Below are 24,590 nucleotides of genomic sequence, written 5' to 3' on the forward strand. Positions count from 1 at the left end.
TTGTCCTTTTGTCTATGACATCCTTGGCAATCTCTTCTTTGCCTCTAGCTATCACTGGCCCTCTATCCAGCTCTACTTGTCCCACCACCCCACCCCCACCCCCCAAAACCATTTTACATTTCACCTCTCTTCTATTTTTCCTTAGTTCTGTTGAAGAGTCATACGGACTCGAAACGTTAACTGTGCTCTCCGCAGAGGCTGTCAGACCTGCTGAGTTTTTCCAGGTATTTTTGTTTTTGTTTTTGTTTTGTAAAAGAACTAGTTTGGCCTCAAGTGGAATATTGCATCCAGTTCTGAGTGCCAATTTTTAGGAAGGATGTGAAGGCATTAGGGAGAGCACAGAAAAGATTCACAAGAATGGCTCCAGAGATGAGGAACTTCAGTTACATGGATAGATTGGAGAGGTTTGGACTCTTTTCCTTGGAGAAGAGAAGGTTGAGAGGATATTTGACAGAGATACCCAAAATCCTGATGGGTCTGGACAAAGTAGATAGGGAGAAACTGTTCCCATCGCTCTTTGTTTCATTTATTCTTTCATGGTGTTACTGGAAAAGCCAGCATTTGCTACTCAGTCATTTCAGAGAGTGGTTAAGAGTCAACCACATTGCTGTGGATCTGGAGTCATAAATAGGTAAGGATAGCAGAGTTCCTTCTTGAAAGGACAGTAGTGAACCAGATGGGTTTTTACAACAATTGATGATAGCTTCATGATCAACATTACTGAGACTGGCTTTCAACTCCAGATATTATTTCTTGTTTTTGAATCCACCAGCTGCCATGGTGGGATTTGAACCCATGTCTCCAGGGCATTAGCCTGGGTCTCTGGATTACTAATTCAGTGATGTTACCACTACTCCACCATTTCCCCTCAATAATGAAAGGGCACAGATTGAAAGTAATTGGCAAAAGAAGTAATAGCAACATGAGGAGAAACTTTTTCACAGGGCGAGTGGTTAAGGTTTGAAATGCTGGGAGTGCAGTGGAGGCAGGCAGTTCAATCAAGGTTTTCAACAGGGAGTTGGATTATTGTCTGATAAGGAAAATGTGCAGGGTTATGGGGAGAAGCTGGGGGATAGGCACTAGTAGCATTGCTCGTTCTGAGAATTGGCAAAAATATGATGGGCTGAATGGCCTCCTTCTGCCATGTAATAAGCCTGTGATTCCCTGACTGGTGTGTCAGTTAGTGAGTAGATGGGGTTGAACTCTGCAAATGGACAGGCTTTGAGCCTAATGGATTATTTCTGTTTGTAAAATGTTTATCAGGAGATGAGGTGCAAGGCTCTGATATCTTTATTAACTTAATTGCAGCAAGCTTTTGGTTGAATGGTACATTCTTACCTCTAAGTTAGAAGGAGCAGTGTTGAAATCTCACACCAGACAATCGCAGCAAGCAGAGACTGTGTGGGCTCAAAACTCTGGGCTGACATTCAGCAGGACACTCGGGTCTGGTGGGTGTGAATGCCACATCCATAATGACACAGGCTGGGGAGCCCATACAACCATCTTGCCTTAAAGGATTATCCACCTGATCGGCTTCTGTATAAAGCTGGTTGTAGCACTGGAAGAATCCCGTTGTGGCCTGTCAAACTGTTAATCAGCCTAAGAATCCTTCCACTAACTTCCACTATTCTCCAAGGGAAGAGTTTGATGCTATGAAAGGTAAACTTGTGGAACTATAGCTCAAAGACGTGACTGATGTCTTAATGTGTAACTGCACTCCAAGGTGTAGTGCTGCATTCTACAGGTTATACTGTTGGGTGAGCTCAGCTGAGCATTGGGTTGGGGCATAACCATAGGTCTCAGTGTACTTGGGCTAGTGAGATAAAACTAATAATAACACTGCTAGAGATGTGATTGCAGATAAGGATAACAATTTGTCACTCACTTGCTAGTCCGAGATATGAAGAATGGCTGTTGGGCAAAGGCCTCTCGAACCCGTGGAATCGTGCCCAGTACATGTGAACTTCAAGAGAGGAAGAGGGAGGGAATTATAACAGGAGGATCTGGAGTAGATTTTTCTCTGTATAACCTGGCGGTGAATTATTTGTTAATTAACTGGACTGATGCGAAGGAAATGGGGTTTCATTGCCCGTTGGTAACACATCCCAAGTGATTTATGTTCCATCATGGTTATGGGATCTTGCCTGACAGATTTCTTGGTGTGTTCACTGTCCAGGGAGTGCTTTATACACAGGCACTCTGGACAATAACCTGCTCTTTGGTCTTTAATTCACAAAGCTCATTTATTGGTTCGTTCTATTTAAGTGTCAATCATGTCATTAATGAGGATAGTTTTTGGGTGAAATATACAAGTGACAGTGAAATCACCAATTGAATACAAGCTAATATCAACTGACAGCTGGACTATTTTTTTCGTCATTCATGGGATGTGGTATTGCTGGCTAGGCCAGCATTGATTGCCTGTCCCTAACTGCCCTCGAGAATTATAAGGTAATAATTATAAGGATGATAAACCTTCAAGGAGGAGGTGATTTGATGAGTCCCTGAAACCAATTTGGGAATTTTTAATGGCAATTACCATGATATGGTCAATACAGAGTATTTATTTTTCTTTTTTAAATTGAATTTTGATATAATTGATACTCTTGGGGTTAAATTAACAAACCCACAAAATCAGGCATGGGATCAGATTGTGTGATTAACCCACACCCGCTCACTGTGCGGCAGGCAGCATAGTAAATTCATGCAACTGCTGTTTTACATGATTGCTGCCTGCAGCTAGCATTACCCACACTGTTCATTGCTGCAGAGAGCAGTAAGGGTCTCAATGGCACAAGTTGCTTAAAGGCAGCCTGAACCTCTTAAAGGGAAAGCGTGTTGTGGTTGGGAGATAACCATGGATCCACTTGAAAAGTGACTCTGTCCTCTGATGCTTTGAGGAATGTCTGAACATGTAAGAGAGCATTCACTGAGGTATACAGACACTACACTAGAGGTTGTTGGAAGAGGTGTAAAAAAGGAGACATATCCTGTATCTTGCAGGGAGGGGACGGTGGGGTGGGTGGGGTTGCACAGATGGTGTTCCAGACATATGGCCAGGAGGCAATGCAAACGTCAGAGGCAGACGTCACTGCCAGGACTACAGTTCCAACAAGAGTGCAGAGAGACAATCTCACACAAGCTATCAAAGTGAGTGAGTGAGTTCATCTTCAAACGGTATCAGCCAATTCGATTCACTTCACGTGATGCCAAGAACCAGCTAAAGGCATTAGCTACTACAAAGGCTAGGGGCCCTAACAACTTCCTGGCAATAATAATGAAGACTTGCACTTCGGAACTAGCTGCGCCCTTAGCCAAACTGGTTCGATATAGCTGTAACACTATCATCTACCTGGTAATATGGAAATTTGCCCAAGTATATCCTGTCCACAAAAAGCAGAGCAAATCCAATCCAGCCAATTACCACCTCATCACTCTTGATCAATCTCAACCATCAGCAAACTGATGGAAAATGTCATCAACAGTGCTATCAAGCAGCACTTACTCAGCAATAATCTGCTCACAATTCGCAGTTTGGGTTTTGCCAGGACCAATTAGTTTCAGGCATCATTACAGCTTCAGTTCAAACATCGACAAAAGAGCTGAACTCAAGAGGCAAGGTGAAAGTGACTGCCCTTGACATCAAGGCAGCATTTGAATGATCATGAATTCAAGACGCCCTGGAAAACTTGAGGTCAATGGCAATTGAAGGAAAAATGTCTACTAATTGTAGTCATAAAGGCACAAAGGAAGATAGTTGTGGCTGTGGGAGGTCAATCATCTCAACTCTAGGACATCACTGCAGGATTTCCTCAGGGTAGTGTCCTAGGTCCAACCATCAATGCTTCATCAATGACCTTCCCTTCATTATAAGGTGACAAGTGAGCATGTTTGCTAATGATTGCACTGTGTTCAGTACAATTTGCAACTCCTCAGATACTGAAGCAGTTCGTGCCCACATGCAGCAAGGCCTGGACAATATCCAGGCTAGGGTTTATAAGTGACAAGTAAAATTTGCACTATACAAGTGCCAGGTAATGACCATCTCCAGTGAGAGAGAATCTAACCAACTCCCCTTGACATTAAACAGCATTACCATCACTGAATACCCCAGCATCAACACCCTCGGGGTTACCATTGACCAGAAACTGAACTGGACTATCCTCACAGATACAGTGACTATAAGAGCAGGTCAGAGGCTAGGAATCATGCAGCAAGTAACTCACCTCCTGATTCCCCAAAGCTTGTCCATCATCTATAAGGCACAGGTCAGAAGCATGATGGAATACTCTCCACTTTCCTGGAAGAGTGCAGCTCCAACAACACTCAAAAATATCAATACCATTTAGGACAAAGCAACCCACTTGATTGGCACCCCATCCATAAACATTCAGTCCCTCCACCACCAACACACGGTGGTAACAGTATGCACTACATGCAAGATGCACTGCAGCAACTCACCTTTGACAGAACCTTCCAAACCTTCAACCTCCACCATCGAGACACATGGGAAAATCAGCACATGCATGTTCCCCTCCAAGCCATTCACCTTCCCAATTTGAAATATATTGCCGTTCCTTCACTGTCCCTGGGTCAAAGTCCTGAAACTCCCTTCCTAACAGCACTGTGGGTGTACCTACACCACATGGACTGCAGTGGCTCAAGAGGCAGCTCACTACCACTTTCTCAATGCCCTTTGGGATTAGGGATGGGCAATAAATGCTGGCCTAGACAGCGAAGCCCTCATCTCATGAACAAATAAAAAAATCTACATCATTAGCATCAACCACTGCTCAATCCACTACATCTCCATCACCCAGTTACCAGCAATCTCTATCAATCAGTATTTATTCTTCAACTCACATGCTTTATCTCACCCTCACACACAACGCTGTTGCAAATCTCACAGGCAAAACCCATAGCTATTCAACCATGACAGTCACATCACATAAACATGATGCAGGACATTCACTGAAACACTTGCCTCTTTCTTGCAGGAGGAAGCGACGCAGGCAGCATCAAAGAACTGGAGGAGGATATGTGCGTCTCTATGTTGTAACCCCCATGGAGAAGATATTGACGGTCATCATGGGAAGGGGTATCACTGAGGCCGTGGGCACTGGTGGGACTGAAGCAATTGATGTTGAGGGTTACCTGTATAACTAATCCTCTTTCACTTATCCTACAATCCCTTCAATGTCTGGTGCCAGAATCACCCCAGGTGAATGTGGCTCCATGAAGCACAAAGCTGCTTTACTCCGTCATGGTGACAGCTTTCCGACTCCCCTGCCACTCCACCACTGTCCTTGCTATTGCCTTTCAGCCAGCCTGCCCAGACTGCAGCTGCTCGTGCCAAGGTGGTGCAGCCTGAAGCTGCCGTTTTAGACCCAGAGCAGCTCAAGGTCATATTGCAAGGCCATCTTAAGTCTCTCATTGGAAATCAGCACCTTTCACCAGCCAGGCTGCAGCACTGTGTTGAAGCACTAGGACAGGCAAAGGCTCATGGAAGACAGGGCTCCATGGAAGACAAGCACTAAGGGGATGCACAAGGGGTGATTAGTTTATTTCTTTATGCTATATGGCATGGCTGAATTTATCAATCTGGATCGGAATATGGATTTTCAGGAAGATTTTATTTTTGTGTTGTTATAAGAGGATGATGTGAAGGTCATTGACAGAGCCAAGATAAAGAGTTTAGGACTAAGAGTGAATGTGACGAATGTGACTGAGGTTACTGGTATTACTTATTAGTTATTTCATCACCTGGGTCTGGGCAAAAAGGAGCCGCCTGCACTGGAGCCTGCTTCCTCTCCCTCTTCCTCTACTTCCTGCTGCACTGTCTCCTCCACCTCCTCTTCCACATTCTACTAGTCCTCAGCTTCGCACCTCGTACATTTGGCGAAGGGCTGTTCCCCAATAATGGTGAGGTTGTGCAGCATACTAACACAAATCTTTATACCCACTCAGCTGAGTACTACAGGCCTCTTCCGGTGTGGCCCAAGCAATTGAAGCTTTGGTTGAGGGTGACAATGGTGTGCTCTGCACTGCTCCTTGTAGCACCATAGCCCCTATTGTGCTTTTGTGCTCTTGCGTGTAGTTTCATCAGACTCATGAGACATTTCATGTGGAATCACCCAATAACCAACCTTTCTTGTTGCCAAATACAGGGTGACACAAAGGACTGACACAGGATGAATGAATTCATAATAAAATAAATTATCTTATTCCAAGCTAATAGGCATTCAATTGGATGATGCATTGCCTGTGATTGCATACCACCTGCATATTGACAGAATGGAATCCATTTTGGTTCAAGAAGATGGCCAGGTTCATTTGAGAGATCCACAAGGCCATGTCCTTGCAGACAATGGCAGTTTGCAGCATGGAGAAGGTTACAGTTCTCGCAAACCCTCATGTTCACTGCTTGTATCTAGGAAGGGGAAATGGGATAAAGAGAGCCTTCATGATCTCCCTCATACAGTAGTACACTGCAAACTGTGAGATGTCACTAACAGCTCCAGTCACAGGTTGGAAGGAGCCAAATGCATAAAGGTTAAGAGCCAACTTTACCTGGATAGCCAGAAGAAATGCTGTCCTTACCCAGCTTTGAGGTTGTAGTGGTGGTTGCAGTAATGGGCAGATTACAATCACTACCTCTTTTGTGAAGTGAAGTCATTTCATTCATTGGTCCATGCTGAGTTTGAGACAGGAAAATAACTTCAAGATCCTCAACAGATATGGTCTTCTGCTGAGACCCTTTCTGCCATTCTTCCTACCACCCATTTCCAGCAGTTTCTCCTGCTCTGCATTAAAAAAGTATTAAGTAGCATGATTTTCCTGTCTTGCACTATTGATATAGGTTAAACTCATCACAGAAAATTAAGTCAAGCAATTTTCATTCTTAGTATCCTTTTAACTAAATGGTAAACATTAATTAATTACTGCCAGTAAAAGGAAAATGAACTATTACAAGTGTGGAGTCACATTCCATCAGGTTTGAGTTGTTGCTGGAGACTTTTTTTTTTAAATTCAATTTAAAACTTGACTTATTCTTTCTCACTTTTCTCTCTATCAATTCATTGTTTTTTTTACCTCTTTAATTCTCATCTTCACCTGAATTGAATTAACCATTCCAACTTTGTTTAGACCTTACACTGTTCATTTCACAATCATTGATTAGGCAGCTACATGGGCTGGAATTTTCCAGGCCCTCGAGCTGACAGGACCTTCTGGTCCCGCCGATGTGAATGAAGATTTCAATGAATCGCCGGCCCCGCTGTGGGGGAACTTGCCGTGGGAGGAGTTGGAAAATTCCGGCCACAGTCACTCAGATCCCAGATGCCCTGCCAAGGGGACCATGCTGTTTCTAGCTTGCATCTCCGGCAAGAGGTAGTGGAAAATGTCCCGGAGATTAAAAGGACAAGTTGAGTCTAACTAATCGTTGTCCAGTTACAGGAATTTCTAGACCGATATACTTTTAAACTTTTCTTGAAAATCTATAGACAATCTGTGTTGCAGGGAAATCACCCACATTTGGCAATGTCACTGGTGGGTAAATTTCAATTATTGTCCTTTAAGGAAATTTAAACTATCTTAAACGCACCCATGATAGAATTTAAAGTACTTGTCCCCCTGATGAGGTGTCAGCATTTTTAAATGTCTTTTCTGTTTCTTAGATTTATCTTAAGCAACTTATCAGGACATTAACTCAGGAAAACCATCCATTTTCGATATTGTGATGGTGCCATGGAGGATGCCAGTTAGTCTCCTTATTAAAGGAATGCAACAGGCTTTCAGATTAAATGAGGATAATTCTCAAATCCATTCGTGGTTATGCGAATGTCACAGCAAAAATTAATATAAAATCTCTTGGGAGAATCAGTCCGACTAATAAACTGTCCTTTCATAAAGCTCTTTTGCATGTTGTATGACATTATCTATTCCATTTTGTAGACTCCAGTGTCCCTGCAATATCAATTTAAGCTTGTGGTAAAAATTGACACTTTACAGACCTGTGAAACATCTGCTTTTAGGAGAAGCCTTAAATGCCTGACAATTAAAAATATTGGTGTCCAACAGACAAGGGATTTGTTATAGATGTTATATGGATTTCATTAGAGTGGATCAGATTTAGTTAATTCTGAGATATAAATGTTTAAAGCTCAAAGCAGTTAATTAAATGAATTTGGGAAAATTCCCTCAGTGAGAGTTATGATATTATCAGCTTTTTTTTAATGTACTGGCTGACCTATACTGGCCAAACCACTTCCCATTGCACACTGATATGAAAAGCAGTAACAGGACGGCAGCAATTGTCACAGACGCTTGGGAACAAATCTTCCCCTCCCGACACTCAGCCAAATCTGGAGGCAGATTTTAAACTTCCCAGATCATTCCCACCAGATACCATTTTCCCTGGGATGGGAAACGAAGCTCCTTGTGACCTGACATGTACTTAAAATAATGCTGGAGTGGCCATTTAAACACCTGCTCCAAATACAATTTTCCCTGTGGTTGGTATTTTTCTTGAGGCGGGTGTGTTCATAAAGCCCATGGGAGCCATACCAGTTCAGTTTGTGAACCTTGGGGGAAGCCCGCTGTGGAATTGGACACCTTTTGACATGTGAGTTTAAAAGGTCTTGCCAGCTTCAAATGTCATAACGTAATGATGTATGATAATTTAAGAATGTTTTCAATTCAGTGATTCATCATGGGGCTCTGATGTAAAAGGTAAGTGACCATTAAATTAATCTGCATTGTATAATTGGTCACATGCATGATAGTAAGTTATCCAGTTGATAAAGTCCTATTTCGCATTCAACAGTATTGAAAATCTAGTGGGTCAGTTGGACATTGGTTTGAGCATTACAGTGAATTCAGTGGTTTGGATAGTACAGTGATTTTAAGTCCAGAGATCTTTTCAGACTTCAAATAAAACCCAAACAGATGCCAGATTTCTCTGAGTGAAACTCCATTCACCTTTGAAAAAAATGGAGCAGATGGCTGGACATCTGGTCAGGCAGTTTCACAACATCAATTGTGTTGAACTCTGTAATGTCTGTTATTCAGCTATGTAATATAATCTGATTATGAATGCATGCCTGATCTCTAAGCACTAATAATGAATTCAGCTCAGCAGGATTTGTTGACATAGCTGTGAGGTGACCATGTGCTTTGTTTGATTGACAGTTTTATGAGCAGATAAAAGGATTAAATGTTTTGAAGAGGTTTTTGAATAGCTTTTTGTTATTTGACAGGTTAATGAGCACCCAAGGTAAGAGATTTTTTAAGAAGTGTTTCAATGGCTGTGTATTTGACTTACAGTTTTATGAGCTGATAAGAGGGGCATTTCTTTTCCAAGGGGAGTTTAAATAGATCATTGTATTTCTAAATTTCCTGAATATTTCAAATACTTTCCAGTATTATTATATGGCTCATGAGCTCTGTAAATAACGGATACTGGGAAAGTAGGCATGGAGCATGCATGGGGACTATGGTGGAAAATAGGAGATATGAGGGAGCATGGGAGATATGAGTAGTCATGGAGGGCACATGGGTGCATGGAGAGAATGGGAGATATAGATAGGCATTGGGATGTGTGGGCGAGAGAGGGCTACAGAACCTAACAACCATGTAGAGATCTGGGGCAATCTCCAAGCAAATGGAGGCAGGCCTTCTAACACACCCCCCCCCCACCCCCCCACCCCCAGCATCGATATCTACCTGCCTCCATTCCCACCTTGCACCTCCATCTGGAATCACAATCCCGGTTTGTACTCAACCCCGAGAGACCCAAATTTTAGGTGAATGGGCTGCATCACGGCAGTATTTTCATGACAGTGTTATGAATTTCAAAAGAAAATGCATTTTCAAGTGACCTTTACAACCTTGAACAAATTTTAACAAAAAGACTGAATCAAATGGATTTTGGTGATCACGTGACTTCTCATGTAGGTTTACCACTGCCTCCCAGACGTGAAGCGGACTGAAGTTAGAGGATTCACAAAAGATATTTGGAATTCAATGGGTCCTCAAACATACAATGGCTAAGATAGGCCTCAGGCATGAGCTAACCAGATTTCTTATTTGGAACATGATACGGCAGTTTTGAGACAGTGGCCATCTTGGCTTGTTTGCAAAAGATATAGAAAAGTATAGGGCATGCTGCCTACAAGCGGACCATCTTGGATGTCCACCTTGAAACAGCTTCACACAGCTGGTGAGGGACCAACAAGCACAGCCATTAAACTACTGTAATCAACTAGGCTAAGAAAAAGGGCCACACTGCAGTTCCTTGAAAGAGAAATAAAGAAACTCCTCCAACCACCAACCCACGCCACCACCAACCCCCAACCTGGTTCCATCTTCAAACCTACTTGTGAAAACTAACCTCCTGCAGATTGACTACAGGAGACATTGCAACTGCAGAGACAATTCTAAAACTCACTCCAAAGGTAAGATATTTGCACTCACATACAAATACATTGTTCATGGGCAACTTTGGGGAAACACATTTTAAAGTGTCTGTGACAGTTGACATTCTGGAGTCCGGAATGCAAAGTTGGGAAATGGCCCATCTCGCGCTTCCTGGACTGAAGACGAAAATTCAGCTCTTGATTTCCCAGTTTAGGAACTAATGACATCATAACAGGGATGAAGAAAGATCTTGGGATGGGATTGATCATTGGACGATAAATTGTTTTACACCCTCTCTGATCTTTTTCTCCATTGACTTTAATGAGAAGGAAATATCAGATGTGGAACGAGTTTCCAATTAATATTGCTGATTTTGTAACCCCCCGCACCCCAGCCCCATGACTAGTTTCACCTCCTTGGCTTTGTAAAGGTTGCTCATAACCTCAATCCCCCAAAATCCTTCACAACCAGTTAATACTTCTAAAATGTGTTCATTGTTGGAATAATTGCAAAGAAAAGGAGAACTGGGTGTAACTTTTATCTTCATTGGCTGAGCTGTAATCTATCAAAGCAGGTGATATTGATGAAAATGGAAATCAGGTGGGTTCAAAAATGGGGACCCAAAATGTTCCACCATGGGTGAAGATTAAAACTACAGTGAGAAGCTTTAATATACTGCTATCAGCTGGTAAACAACAGTAAGTGGTCCAGTGAGTTTACATAACTTCAAGGGCCATGTTTTAATTTCAATTCAGACTAATGACATAATCATCTTCTGTTTCTGCAGTCTGTGAGGAATCTACAGGTAAGAGGTATGGAAAAGCTCAACTGAACGTGAAAGAGATCTTGATCAAAAGAAAATACTTAACTTATATAACACCTTTCATGACTTCAGGTGTCCCAAAGTGCCTTAAAAATGAAGATCCTTTTGACATTTAGTAACTGTAAAACTGTAGGAAACATTATTTTTGCACACAGCAAGATCCCAAAATCAGCAATGTGATATATGATCAGAGAATCTGTTCCATTGATGTTGACTGAGTGATAAAACGAGCCAAGACACCAGGGAGAATTCTCCTGCTCTTCTGCCACATGATGCACTGGCATCTTTTCAGAAAATACGGCTGATTTGGTATTCGACTGACAGTTCCATTCAGAGCCACAGTCTAAGCTGCCATAGGAAATGTATCCCATCATTATAATAGAGAGCTATTCTGTCATTGAATTTCAAGACTATTTTGGGAAAAGGCAGAAAACTTTGTGAGCAAAGATGAGAGCTCTCGTCAACTAAAGCTCCATGGTACACACTATAGGTACAATTTAATGCCCTCTCCCATAGTGAGTTTGGTGGCGGGCAGCATCTAATCAGATGAGAGGGTGGTAGGTGGGGACTTTGCTGCTTTTGTGCCACTGTCCTGATTAAACCGGGTTGGGGGGTCTGATGGACAGACTTCCCACCCCGCTGCCAATTGAGGCCCATAAGTTGGTAATTAATTGCCCACCTAAGGGCCTCATCCTGCCACTGCTGGTATTCACCCAGTATTGGGCAGGGGACTTAGCATATGGGGAGCCTGAAAATCAAACGCTGTCATCGTTCTTTGTGGTCTTTCTTGGGATGGGGGGAGGGGTTCAGGGTGGCAGGTGGTCCCTCGTTCAAATACATCCAGTGCCTGATCAAGGGGCACCCAGCATCAGGAAGGCCAAAAGACTGACAAGCTTCTTTCCCACAAACCCTGCCTCATGATCCCAGTCCCATCATCACATGTGTGCCTGGGCCCATGAGCGATCCTAGGCCTCAAGCAGGTGTAGTAGTGGCAGGAGCCGCTGCCTCCATTGCCGAGCAATAAAGAGCTGCAGACCTCTGACTTTACCACCCACCAGGGTCCTTATTCCTGGGGAAGGCCTGCCTCTGCCCAGTTAAATGCTTGATTGGCATTTCCCTCAACAGGCCTTCCCAAAATGGCGGCAGGTGAGAGCCCCATTGCCTCCATTTTTAAAAATTAATTTATGGGATGTGAGTGTCACTGGCTAGGCCAGCATTTATTACTCATCCCTAGTTGCCCTTGTTCACGGGGCATTTAAGAGTCAACAGCACTGCTGTGGGTCTGGAGTCAAATGTAGGCCAGAACAGGTATGGACGACAGATTTCCTTCCCTAAAGGTCATTAGTGAACCAGATGGGTTTTTTTAAAACAAAAATCAACAATGGTTTCGTGGTCATCATTAGACTTTTAATTCCAGATTTTTATTGAATTCAAATTCCACCATCTGCCATGGCAGGATTCACACTCAGGTCCCCAGAACATTAAAAACAAAAACAAAAATACCTGTAAAAACTCAGCAGGTCTGACAGCATCTGCAAAGAGGAACACAGTTAATGTTAACTGTATTCCTCTCCGCAGATGCTGTCAGACCTGCTGAGTTTTTACAGGTATTTTTGTTTTTGTTTTGGATTTCCAGCATCCGCAGTTTTTTGCTTTTATCCCCAGAACATTACCCTGGGTCCCTAGTCCAGTGACAATACCACTATGCCATCGCCTCCCCAGATGGTAAATACCACCCTCTATTCCAGAGGCTTGGTGACTGACATCCAGTGCTATGTTTGAGTCCAATATGAGTGGAGTCCCAAACACTAACCCCTAACCCCACCCCCACCCTATCCCACTGCATATAATTAGTGAAGGATTGAGAGTCAAGCGAATGACCTTTCCTGAAGGACATCATTAAGGTGACCCAGAATATGATCTGCAGGGTGTAAAAAAAAAATGAAATTGTTGTCCTGCTTGTTGAATGGATGACAAAATACTTTACTCTGCACCTGACCTGGGCACTGAACTGAGAAGCTGCTCCAATCTTACAGAGAGCATTCCCCAGCATTATTGCAACAAACAGAAAAGGAATCACTTTCTTTTCCCCCAGTTGGCAATAAACTCGTGCTCAGTGAGCAGAACTCCAGCTGAGTGAATTCACCACGATTTGGGGGCCCTTTGAATTTTTTAGCCTTTAGTACAGCAGACCCACACTTACCTACCCGACCAATTGTCTCTTGTTTCCCAGGTCACCGGCAATATTATATCCTTACGTCAAGAAATCCAATTCTGAGAAATTTAAACATGAAAATACTGCCAGGATCATTGGTGATGAGCAGTGATTTCAATCAGTGATAAACCCCATTACAGTCCTCAGCCAAAAATCCTTCACCCACTGAGTTAGGTTCATGCTGGAGCTACACTCAGTTCTTTTTGTAGAAAGGGAAGAATGATGAAACAGCTCTGCTGGGATTAGTACATACACCACTGGAAGGTGATTTGCAACCCCAGGCTCCCAGAGGAGAGAATCTCCTTTTCCCTCGCTGAGTAGGGCCTTCTAATGCTTGGGCAATTCTCTTCAAACAGTACCAGAGAAGCATCAGTATCTTTCTTATCTTATTAAGAAGGGTCTGTTTTAGAGTTGAAGGTTTATGCCAGTGCTTCCCAAACTATTTTCCAATACAATCCTATTTTGATACTTGAAAATTAATGTGACCCCCACGCCCCAGAAAAACAAGACAGCAACAAAACAGCATAGTAACATACAATATAAGATTATTAAATTATGCATAATTTGGATAAATGTACAACCCATCATATAAATATAAAAATCTGTGTTTTTAAAGTACTTGTAAAATTTTATTTTTTTATGTGCTCATCAGTCTGAGCCTCTCCAGCATATGGACCTCAGCTAGGGAGCAGTGGAAGTACAGGTTGAAGGTCTTGAGGTGGCTGATTTTAGAGCTCAGGTGCTTCTGCAGAACCAGGATAACAGGGTTGGGCTCAGACATGCCACAGTTCAGCAGCAGAGGCATCACCTCCGTGGTCCTGGATGGGCCGGACTTCAAGCCTCAGTGAAGTGGCTGCTGGCAGGTGCCCATGGCCTATAAAGAGAGAGACTGAGAGATGAGCAGGGCAAGAGTAGGACTGGATGCCAGCTGGGCCTTGGTGCCGACTTGGGACACATTCACTATTTCTGCAATACCAATTAAAAAATAGCCTGGGAACTGCTGATTTATATTCTCTGCACAGAACAGTGGTAAACTCTACATGGATAATAGCTGTCTCTGCAATGGTCAAAATCACCCAGAGGGAATCCAGTGAGCCAGACGACAATAAATTAGAGAGAGGAACAGAGTTAATATTTCAAGTCAATAACCTTTCATCATAAAAACAGAATTACCTGGAAAAACTCAGCAGGTCTGGCAGCATCAGCGGAGAAGAAAAGAGTTGGCGTTTCGAGTCCTCATGACCCTTCAACAGAACTTCTGCAGAACCAGGATAACAGTTGAAGGGTCTGTTGAAGGGTCGTGAGGACTCGAAACGTCAACTCTTTTCTTCTCCGCCGATGCTGCCAGACCTGCTGAGTTTTTCCAGGTAATTCTGTTTTTATTTTGGATTTCCAGCATCCGCAGTTTTTTGTTTTTATAATCTTTCATCATAATGGTCCTGATGAAGGGTCAAAAATGTCAACTCTGTTTCTCTCTCCACAAATGCTACCAGACCTGCTGAGTATTTCCACCATTTTCTGCTTTTAATTTCAGGTTTCCAGCATCACAGTACTTTGCTTTGGTGTTAAATTGGGGATGGTTTTACTTCAACCCAAATTCCTTATTAACATACACAGGGAGCCCAGTCAAATTGGTTCATGGTGATTATATCTTCAGGGAAGGGAGCTGAGTAATTAAAATTCCATCAAGGGTGTGTTTTAGACAGCTCAAACAGACCCATTTATCTCCCGAATGATACAATATGCCGATTGCTAGTTAATTTTGGAATCATCCACAGCTTCCAATTCACCTGGATAGCCTCCATATCATCATAATGGTAATGTTTTGAGTATTCCTGGTTGTTGACCCAGTGGATACAGTTTCAGTGATTAGATTTTACATGAATGTGGTTTGATAATTATGAAGAAATATTTTAGCTTAGATGGTAATCGAATTGGGGCATCCTAACTTTTCCACTGCACACTGCTTTTAACAGCTCAGTGATTTGCAAACAGGTGCTGAATACTAGGAAACAAACCATCATTTAAACTGAATTCCCCTGACATCTGAGAGGTTCTGCTACAGCAGTTGGTAACATGGAAGAGGGGTTCGTTGATCATTCTGTAATGAGAAAGCTTTTAGAAGTGCACTGAAACCTTGCCAAATCAGCAGTGTCATAATCCTGCAAAATGCACAATCTGTTAACCTGATGTATCAGTGTCACTGCACAGCAAAAGGATTGTGCTCTCCAACTCAATCACAACAAGGTTATTGACATCATAGCTACTTTGATGGTTTATAATATTTATCTTCCTGTTGATCAAATTATTCACTGGGTTAATATGCAATCCCACTGGGGAATATTATATACTGGAGTGCCTCAGATAATAACGTTAAATCTCTCTTGATTTTTAAAGTCAACTTCAGTGTAAGGGTAAACATAAGAAACCAGGTGTGTCTCTCCTGTGTCGGTGGAGGCATTTGTCACTCATGTTTAAATAATCACACTCCAATGTTCATTATCCAAAGCACAGGGTTATTTCCCTGGGTTTCTACGCTCACAGTTTCTATGCTATAACCATTCATCAGAGGGATCCAGAGACTTTTCTGTAGAGAGCAAGAACAAAATGAATCTTACTCTTTCAATATTGTGCAGTGGCTGTGCTGCACTGAAACCCCTCATCTTATCATCCGAGTACATCCAGTTAGTTATATTGAGTATGCAGCAACTTGATCCATAATCTTGTCCATAAATGCACAAAACACTGTCACTGAGCTCGAAGCACCAAGAAAGTCCCAAGTCGAATGTTTGATGTATGTTCAGTTATCTAAGAGCAGCCAAGTGTGTCTACAGATGGACCTCAATGCCCTTGAGTTAGTGAAGAGAGAGAGAGAAAAAATTCAACCAACATCCCAGGTTTTTATCTGCTGGGAAGTGTGGACATCATGTAAGTATGGATGTGGGCTCAACTGTGACAACTCCTATGGTCAAATAGTAGACGGCATTCCATGTCCATGAACCACAAATGAAAAGAAGTCATTTGGCAGCATACCAGTGAGCTGCCAATGGAAATGGACTGCACCCAACACGAGTCCCAACTAAAAAGAAAAATAACGTTAGAAAAATTTTTTTTAAATGTATCATAAGAAAGAAATAGGAGCAGGAGTAGAAGGCTGCTCATCAATCCTCCTTAGACAACGCCTTCAAAATCCACAACCGCTACCATCTAGAAGGACAAGGGCAGCAGACACGTGGGAACACCACCACCTGGACGTTCCCCTCCAAGTCACTCCCATCCTGACTTGGAAATATATCGCCGTTCTTTCACTGTCACTGGGTCAAAATCCTGGAACTCCCTTCCTAACAGCACTATGGATGTACCTACACCACATGGATTGCAGCGGTTCAAGAAGGCAGCTCACCACCACCTTCTCAAAGGCAATTAGGGATGGTCAATAAATGCTGGCCCAGCCAGCAACACACACATCCTGTGAATGAATGAAAAATCTTTTATAGGGGGAGACTGCAAATGGCTTTGCAGGATGACCTCGAGCACCTCTGGGCCTAGGAAGCCCAGCTTTGGGCTGCAGCTTCTCAGGATCAGCAGTGTGGGCTGGCTGATGGGCAACAGCAAGGGCAAGAGGAGTGACAGTGGTGGGAGCACAAATACTTCTGGCCTGAGAGAAAACATCAAGTTCATACTCGTGGGAATCAGCGCCATTGACATGGGACAGCATGACAGCAATCGTACCAATGAACTGGAGGAGAAATTGCTGGAAAACCGTGACACCCTGCCAGCCCATTTTGAGCACTGGTATCTGCAGTTTTGACAGCTGAGACATGACCATGAGATACTGCATCATGGTTGGGTCCACAATTGCTCTCGGGGAGTTAGCCAGCACTTCTACATAGGGAAGGATGGGCTCCCACCTCTCTGCAAAGCTCTGTGCCAAGTTATACCTGGAATCCATAATGCACTTTGACATTGACTGCATGCTTTCGGGTCGATCTGCATTTCATTGTGCTTATCCATCAACATCTTCCTCTTGGTCCTCAACAGAGGAACTCATGTGTGACCTAAGCCTGCGGTGAGCTGGCATTTATGTTACCTTTGATCCCTGCCCTGGCTGCAGGCCCTTGTTCTGATGTCACGTGCAGATTCTGCCTCTCTGTCACCCTCTAAAGCAGTGTCAGTATCTGGGCCAGTGGTTGCATATGTGAGATGAGTGACAGTGTTTCTTCCTCATCACTGTCTTCCTGCTCTTCCATCTCTTGTTTGTCCACCATTGCCTGGCCTGATAGCAGTTCCTGGATATCTGAAAGGGAAAGGCACAAATGTAGGTTTTTGTGGTAGAAAGGTCTGGAACACACAGGGCTAACGTGAGATTGAGTACAGAACCACACACATAGCAATATAAAAAGGCACATAACCCAGGCCTAGAGTCAGTGTGGTGTTGGCCTAGGATGGAGATAGCTCCCTGCCTGTACCCTTCACTATATATTTGTATATAGTTACAAGTTGGTAATAAAGGCTTGCTGTTAACATACACAAGACGACAAAGACTCCTTTAACATACACATTCCGTAACCAACACCATTCCAACAATGATGAAGGGAAGGGGGAAAGCAAGTGGTTCAGGCTCACACCATCTGCAGCTTATGAATCAGGAAGGACCGTGAGAAGGAGGACAAGGTATGAGAATAGTGTCATTGTGAATAGTTTCATCCCCATTGCTGGCCATAGCCTCCATCATAGCCAAGCCAGTGATAGTGAACACTGTCTTTTACATGGAGTAGTGGGCGGGGGGGGGGGGGGGGGTTCTGGCAGATGTGCCTGTCAGTTAGCACCTGCTGCCTCTGGTTATGTGTCCTCTTTTCCAGCAAGAGAGACAGAGGTTTTCCTCTGATTGTGGTGGAATGTGTTTGGGTAATTTGCCTGCCATCGTTGAACAGCTGGCACACACTGTGTGAGCTATGAGATATAGGTGTGAGGGTGAGATGGAGCTATGAATGTGAGTTATGAATTGGGCTAGCTAGGGATTATTGGTAGGTATGTGATGGGGCTGTGATACATTGAACTATGTGTGAGGTTAGTGGGCTATGACATTTGAAGATGAATCCACTGACCTAGGTCATTTTTGTGAGGTCATACTGCTTACATGTACCCCGCTGGTTATCTGCCTTCTGCAGGCCCTTGTCGATAGAGGGTATCACTCCATCTGACCACTTCCTGCCTTAAGACCTCCAGTTGCTGCATCTGACCACCTTGGAGCCCTGTTGCATTAGTATTCTTCCTATGCAGAATATCTTCTGCAACTACTTCCAGCACCTGCTCCAACCAGAATATACCTTTCCTTACAGAAGTGCAGGCTGGCTTTAAATGGTGCTTAAATTGCATGAACTTGCAACCCTACTAACATGTGCAGCCACTCAACAGTGCAATCAGCTCCCGGCTGCACACAGCAATTAGTTAAATAAGAGGACAGAATGAAGTTTGCATGCTGCCTGTATTGGAAGGAAAAGACATGGGTTAATCGTGCAGCGCTATCCTTGCTCCTGTTTTTGGCACAATCAAATTTTGCCCCCAATATAATTTAAATTCATAGCTAAAACACTCAGGGAGCTGCAGAAATAGGTAGGTGGTGGAGTGACATTGCAAAGAATTTGAATGGGGATAGTTTATATTAATTGACATGAATAATGTACAGGCAAATCACCACTTAGACTGAAGCAACATTGATTTTCATTCTCATGCATCCCACCATACATCAGTGTGACATTTCTTCATCTTGTGTCCAGCCTCTGACGTTGAGAGACCCCCCTCCCAACCAACCAGACTGAAATGATCCCCAAATTGCTTATTATGATTAATGCTGGCCTCACTTGATTGCTTACAGATGCTGAGAATCTGACTGTTTTGCAGATCTGTGACTAGCCGTTATTAAGTAGCATCAAGAGCAGATCAGAGCTGATAATTCTGCAAAAATTAACTCACCTCCTCACTCCCCAAAGCCTGTCCACTATCTACAGGTCAGGAGTGTGATGGAATACTCCTCATTGCCTGGATGGGTGCAGCTCCAACAACACTCAAGAAGCTTGACACCATCTAGGACAAAGCAGCCACTTGATTGGCATCACATCCGTAAACATTCACTCCCTGCACCACCGAAGCACAGTAGCAGCAGTGTGTACCATATACAAGATGCATTGCAGAAACTCACCAAGGCTCCTTCGACAGCACCTTTCAAACCTGCAACCTCTGCCACCCTGAAGTTCAAAGGCAGCAGACACATGGGAACACCACCACCTGGAAGTTCCCCTCCTCCAAGTCACTCACCATCCTGACTTGGAAATATATCGCCATTCCTTCATTGTCGCTGGGTCAAAATCCTGGAACTCCCTCCCTAACAGCACCGTCGGTGTACATACATCACATGGGCTGCAGTGGTTCAAGAAGGCAGCTCATCACCACCTTCTCAAGGGCAGTTAAGGATGGGCAACAAATACAGGCCAAGCCAGTAACGCCCACATCCCATGAAAGAGTAAGTTACGATCTGTGCCACATTCATTAGAGCATGAGCAAAGTCTGACATATGGTTGAGCTTTCCTTCAGTTGTCACTCGTACTGTTTCCAGTTGCCATTTCTATAGCCTGGCAGATGGCACTGAGTTGAAATCAGGTTGCTATTTTCCCCAAACTCTGCTGTCGATTGTCCTCTTACTATTGCCTTGTTTTGTGAGTAGAGTGCGTGGGATGATAATGAAACTATCTTTTAATAATTTATTCCTTTAAGGACCACTTCTTTCTCAGTTCCAGGGAGGTGTAGTCATACGCCACCACCCACCACTGCCCTTCCACCTCCCAGGCTTCCCCTCTGTCCAATCGGTGAGCTGCCTGTCAGCAATCATTCATCTGCTGAAAGCTTGCTGATGTTATTCAAATGAGGCTCAACCACGCAAGTGGTTTGGGGTCTAGCAGGCTACATCAGCCAGATCACTCTGCCAACAAAACAGAAATCATCCCCCCAAATATAATGCAAGGTGGAGATGACCAAAGTTCAATTCAATTTGTTTGCAGTGTCTTTCCCCTTTAGTGCCATCATTCAGTATACAGTAAATGTCGCACGGTCTATCTGATCAGTGGAGTCAACACAATACCTACCAATCCATAGTGACACTTTTACCTGACACCTGTCCTGCTGAGACAGGTCAATGTTTCTCATGTTATCATAGGTCAGGAAGCACTGCAAATTGACTCAAAAATGTCCACAAGGCAGTTGGCATTATCATTTTTTAAATCATTTTCCACCATTCTAAAATAATTTTACCTTTGAGATAAAATTAATTGATTCAGCCACAAAGGTAACAAATCAGATCCCTGCTTTCTTTCAAAGTTCTTTTTCAGGGCTGAATTTTCATTCCGGGGAGCAAGGAAGAGGAGTCGTGACTGTTTCCAGATCGTGGACTTGCCACACCCCCCCCCAACCTTCCCCACCCCCATTCCCTAAACCCCCCTCCCTGGGGAAGCCAGTCATTCTCTGGGGCTTTTGTGGAAGTGCCTGCCTTAATTGGTACTGAGATCTTACGATCTCCAGATGATCATACCCCGGAGATACCTCAGAAGATGTATTGGGGGACCTCTCGGAAGAACCAATGCAAGTTCCCTGCAGGAATTGCCTGGGAAGTTCCAAAGTCTGTTCAGCAATTACCCTGAGCCTGAAACTTCGATTTAAATTTGGAAACTTCAGATGGTACCAACTTACCAGAATAGCTACCCAGGAAACGTGAGAAGGATTAAAACCAGTTCTAACTCCTAGACTTGCCACTGCTCTCCCAGACTATCCCACCATCAACCCAACTAAATCCCCCTGCCTAGCATCCCCACTAGACCCTCTGACCATTCAACTGCATCCCCCCCCCCAAACCCCCAACTATCACCTATCCCTTCTGACTAACCTCCCACCTCTCAACTACCCCCCTGACTACCTCGGTGAACTCCCCAACTCAACCTACCCCTCACCCATCCACCTGCCATCCTACCCCTTTATCTACCTGCCACCCAACACCCTTACCCACCTGCCACCCAACACCCTCACCCACCTGCCACCCAACACCTTCACCCACCTGCCACCCAACACCCTCACCCACCTGCCACCCAACACCCTCACCCACCTGCCACCCAACCCCCCTCACCCACCTGCTACCCAACCCCCCTCACCCACCTGCCACCCAACCCCCTTACCTCCCTACCACCCTACCTCCCCACCCACCTGCCATCCTATTCCATCACCCATCCACCTACCACCCTACCCCCTCACCTACCTGCTACCATACCCCTTCAGGCACCCACCTGCCACCCTACTCCCTCACCCACCCACCTGCCAACCTACCCCCTCACACACTCACCTGGAGCAGATACACTCCACCTGCCTCAGCAGGTGCGGTTCAGACGTCTGGACGTGAAATGCAGAGCTCCAGTGCAAGGAAGTAAATTGGAGCAGGGTGGCAATCCAATGGTGATTGCCACTCCTCAGACGATTTGGACTGTACAATTCAGAGGTCAATATTACAGAGCTTGGAATCATCTATCTGGGTGATTTACAGAACATAGACTTCAAGAGTGACATGAAGCACATTGGTGTGGCTTTAAAAAGAGGATCCTAGTTAACCTTTTCAGAGTGCCATGGATAAAGTAAATCATGTGATTATAATCTATGTAGACTTTCAGAAAACTTCTGGCAAATCTCAACGTTAAAGACATCTAATTAAAAGTAAAAGCAAAACAACTTCATGTCTTAAGGAGGAAATTGGTTAAAAATAATAAATAACAAGTAATTTTGAGAAGTGCACTATCATTCTGGAGGGAAGTGTTGAGTGCTGGCCCACATGGTTCTGTGTTTACACTCCTAGTGTTGACAATTGACATAAACAATCTGGATAATTAAAGCAAAATCATCAGATTTGCTGGCATTATAAACACAATAGAGACAGGGGACATCAGGAAAATTGAAAAAAAAATCTTTAATTGGTTATGCAACTGGCAGATGGAATTTAACAGTGACAAGTTCCAAACAGGTCAAAAATATGGTATAGAATGAATTGAATTAGTGCAGACTAGCATTAGAAAATTAGTTGGGATACAGTAGACCCATCAGCATCCAGATAATGTGGTAAAACAATTTGACAAAGCCAATCACACCAAGGCAATATGTTAACCTAAGTTGATTTCCAAAGTCCACACATCACCCAGGTAACCTATTCCCACCTCTGTAATATTGACCTCTGAACTCTGCATAAGTTGTCTGTCCAACATCCTGCTGGCTGCACCTTTTCTTAAAATAAAGTCCCACTCACCCGTCACTCCAGTCCTTAATAACCTCCATTGACTCTTACCCCCTTCCCCGCAATTTCAACAATTTCAAAATCCTCACTGTTCATTTACAAAACTTGGTATGGACATGTCTCATTCTCCCTCTGCGACCACCTCTAGCTCCATGTTCCTGCTACGGTAATCATCTCCTCCTTTCCCAATCTATATCTTTGACTTCTTCTGTCATCTCCCTATGGTCAAGGAGTTGATGACCATAACAACCTGAACCATCATTTAGCTACCAAGGATCCTTGCAAATCAGTTACAACTAGTTGACACAAGAGAATCATAATCTCTTTACTGACTGTTACAAATTAGATCTTCTTGTGAGATGAGACTGGATTGGAATCAAAAAACTGCTTTGTTTCATAATAAGTGAGCAGACAGAGTAATGATTGCGATCTGATTGACCTCACTCAATCAGTATGACATTTCTGAGAATAATAATATAGGATAATGAACTTGTTAGACTCCCCCGCATCAGTAGGCATTAATTCCTGACTAGACTGCTGCATTCAGCCTTGCAGCTTGGGAACTGTTTCCTCTTGCAGCTTTTTGCTTGAGAAAATCCAACAATCTTCATAGCCTTGGCTGGATCTGAATACTCTCATCTCTGCCTCTGTAATTTTATCATGCTTGGTTTAAAGCCAAAAAGGCTTGCCAAACACCCAGTATGGAGTGTCCAGGATCAGAGACTTCCCAACACAATGGGTGTGAGATCTTTCTTGATTATTGAGAGGCATTAACAAATTGCTTAATATTTAGTCCTTGGGGAAAGCAATCTCCATTAAGATTAACCATGTACCAGCCCAATGTTTTTTTTTTTAAATCTGATGTGAATACACATTACTTTGAAACTTGGGGATTAATTTGAAACCTGGACAATAACCTGAAATCAGCAGAATGGAAAAGGGGAAGGAGGGATGGGGGAGGGTGGTTGGGGGGGTGGGTAGGGGTTCTACCTTAAGGACAGAAAACAGAAGATCCTTTGTATGTAAGGCTATGGACAGATACCATTTCAACATCAAAAATAGGACAGATAGTTGCTTGAAGGAAGTGTGAATAAAAGGATGTAGGAAAAGGACAGCACATGGGTTTAGGATTACTGCTTATGAGGAGAGCAAGCACTAACATGGACCGATACATAAACAGAAAATGCTGGAAAAACTCAGCAGGTCTGACAGCATCTGTGGAGAGAGAAAAACAAAGTGAATGTTTTGAGTCTGTATGACTCTTCTTCAGAGACGTCATAAGGACTCAAAACGTTAACTTTGTTTTTCTCTCTCCACAGATGCTGTCAGACCTGCTGAGTTTTTCTAGCATTTTCTGTTTATGTTTCAGATTCCCAGCATCTGAAGTATTTTGCTTTTATTATACTAACATGGACTGATTGGGCTGAATATTCTGTTTTGTCTGCGTGACAAACTCTGATACTTACTTAAATCAACTGCCAGTCTGCCCCCACCCCCTTGTTTCCAGATGATTGCCTGTGGGTATGTGGTCAAGGGGTATGGGAAGAGAGCGGGAGTGTAGCATTGAGATAGAGGATCAACCATGGTCATATTGACTGTTGAAGCAGGCTTGAAAGGCTGAATGACTTACTCCTGCTCCTATTTTCTATGTTTCTATGGTTATTCTGGAAGCAGTGAGTGCCCACCGCAAGATTTTGCTGGTGTGAGATGGTAAGAGCAGGTCACCTCACCTAGCCAAGAAGGCCTGAATGGAGGTGGCAGCCTGGGTGACCGGGCATGATATTGTTCGCCGGACTTGGATCCAGTGCAGAAAA

This window comes from Carcharodon carcharias, chromosome 15, assembly GCF_017639515.1.
Source record: "Carcharodon carcharias isolate sCarCar2 chromosome 15, sCarCar2.pri, whole genome shotgun sequence".
NCBI classification, from domain to species: Eukaryota; Metazoa; Chordata; class Chondrichthyes; order Lamniformes; family Lamnidae; genus Carcharodon; species Carcharodon carcharias.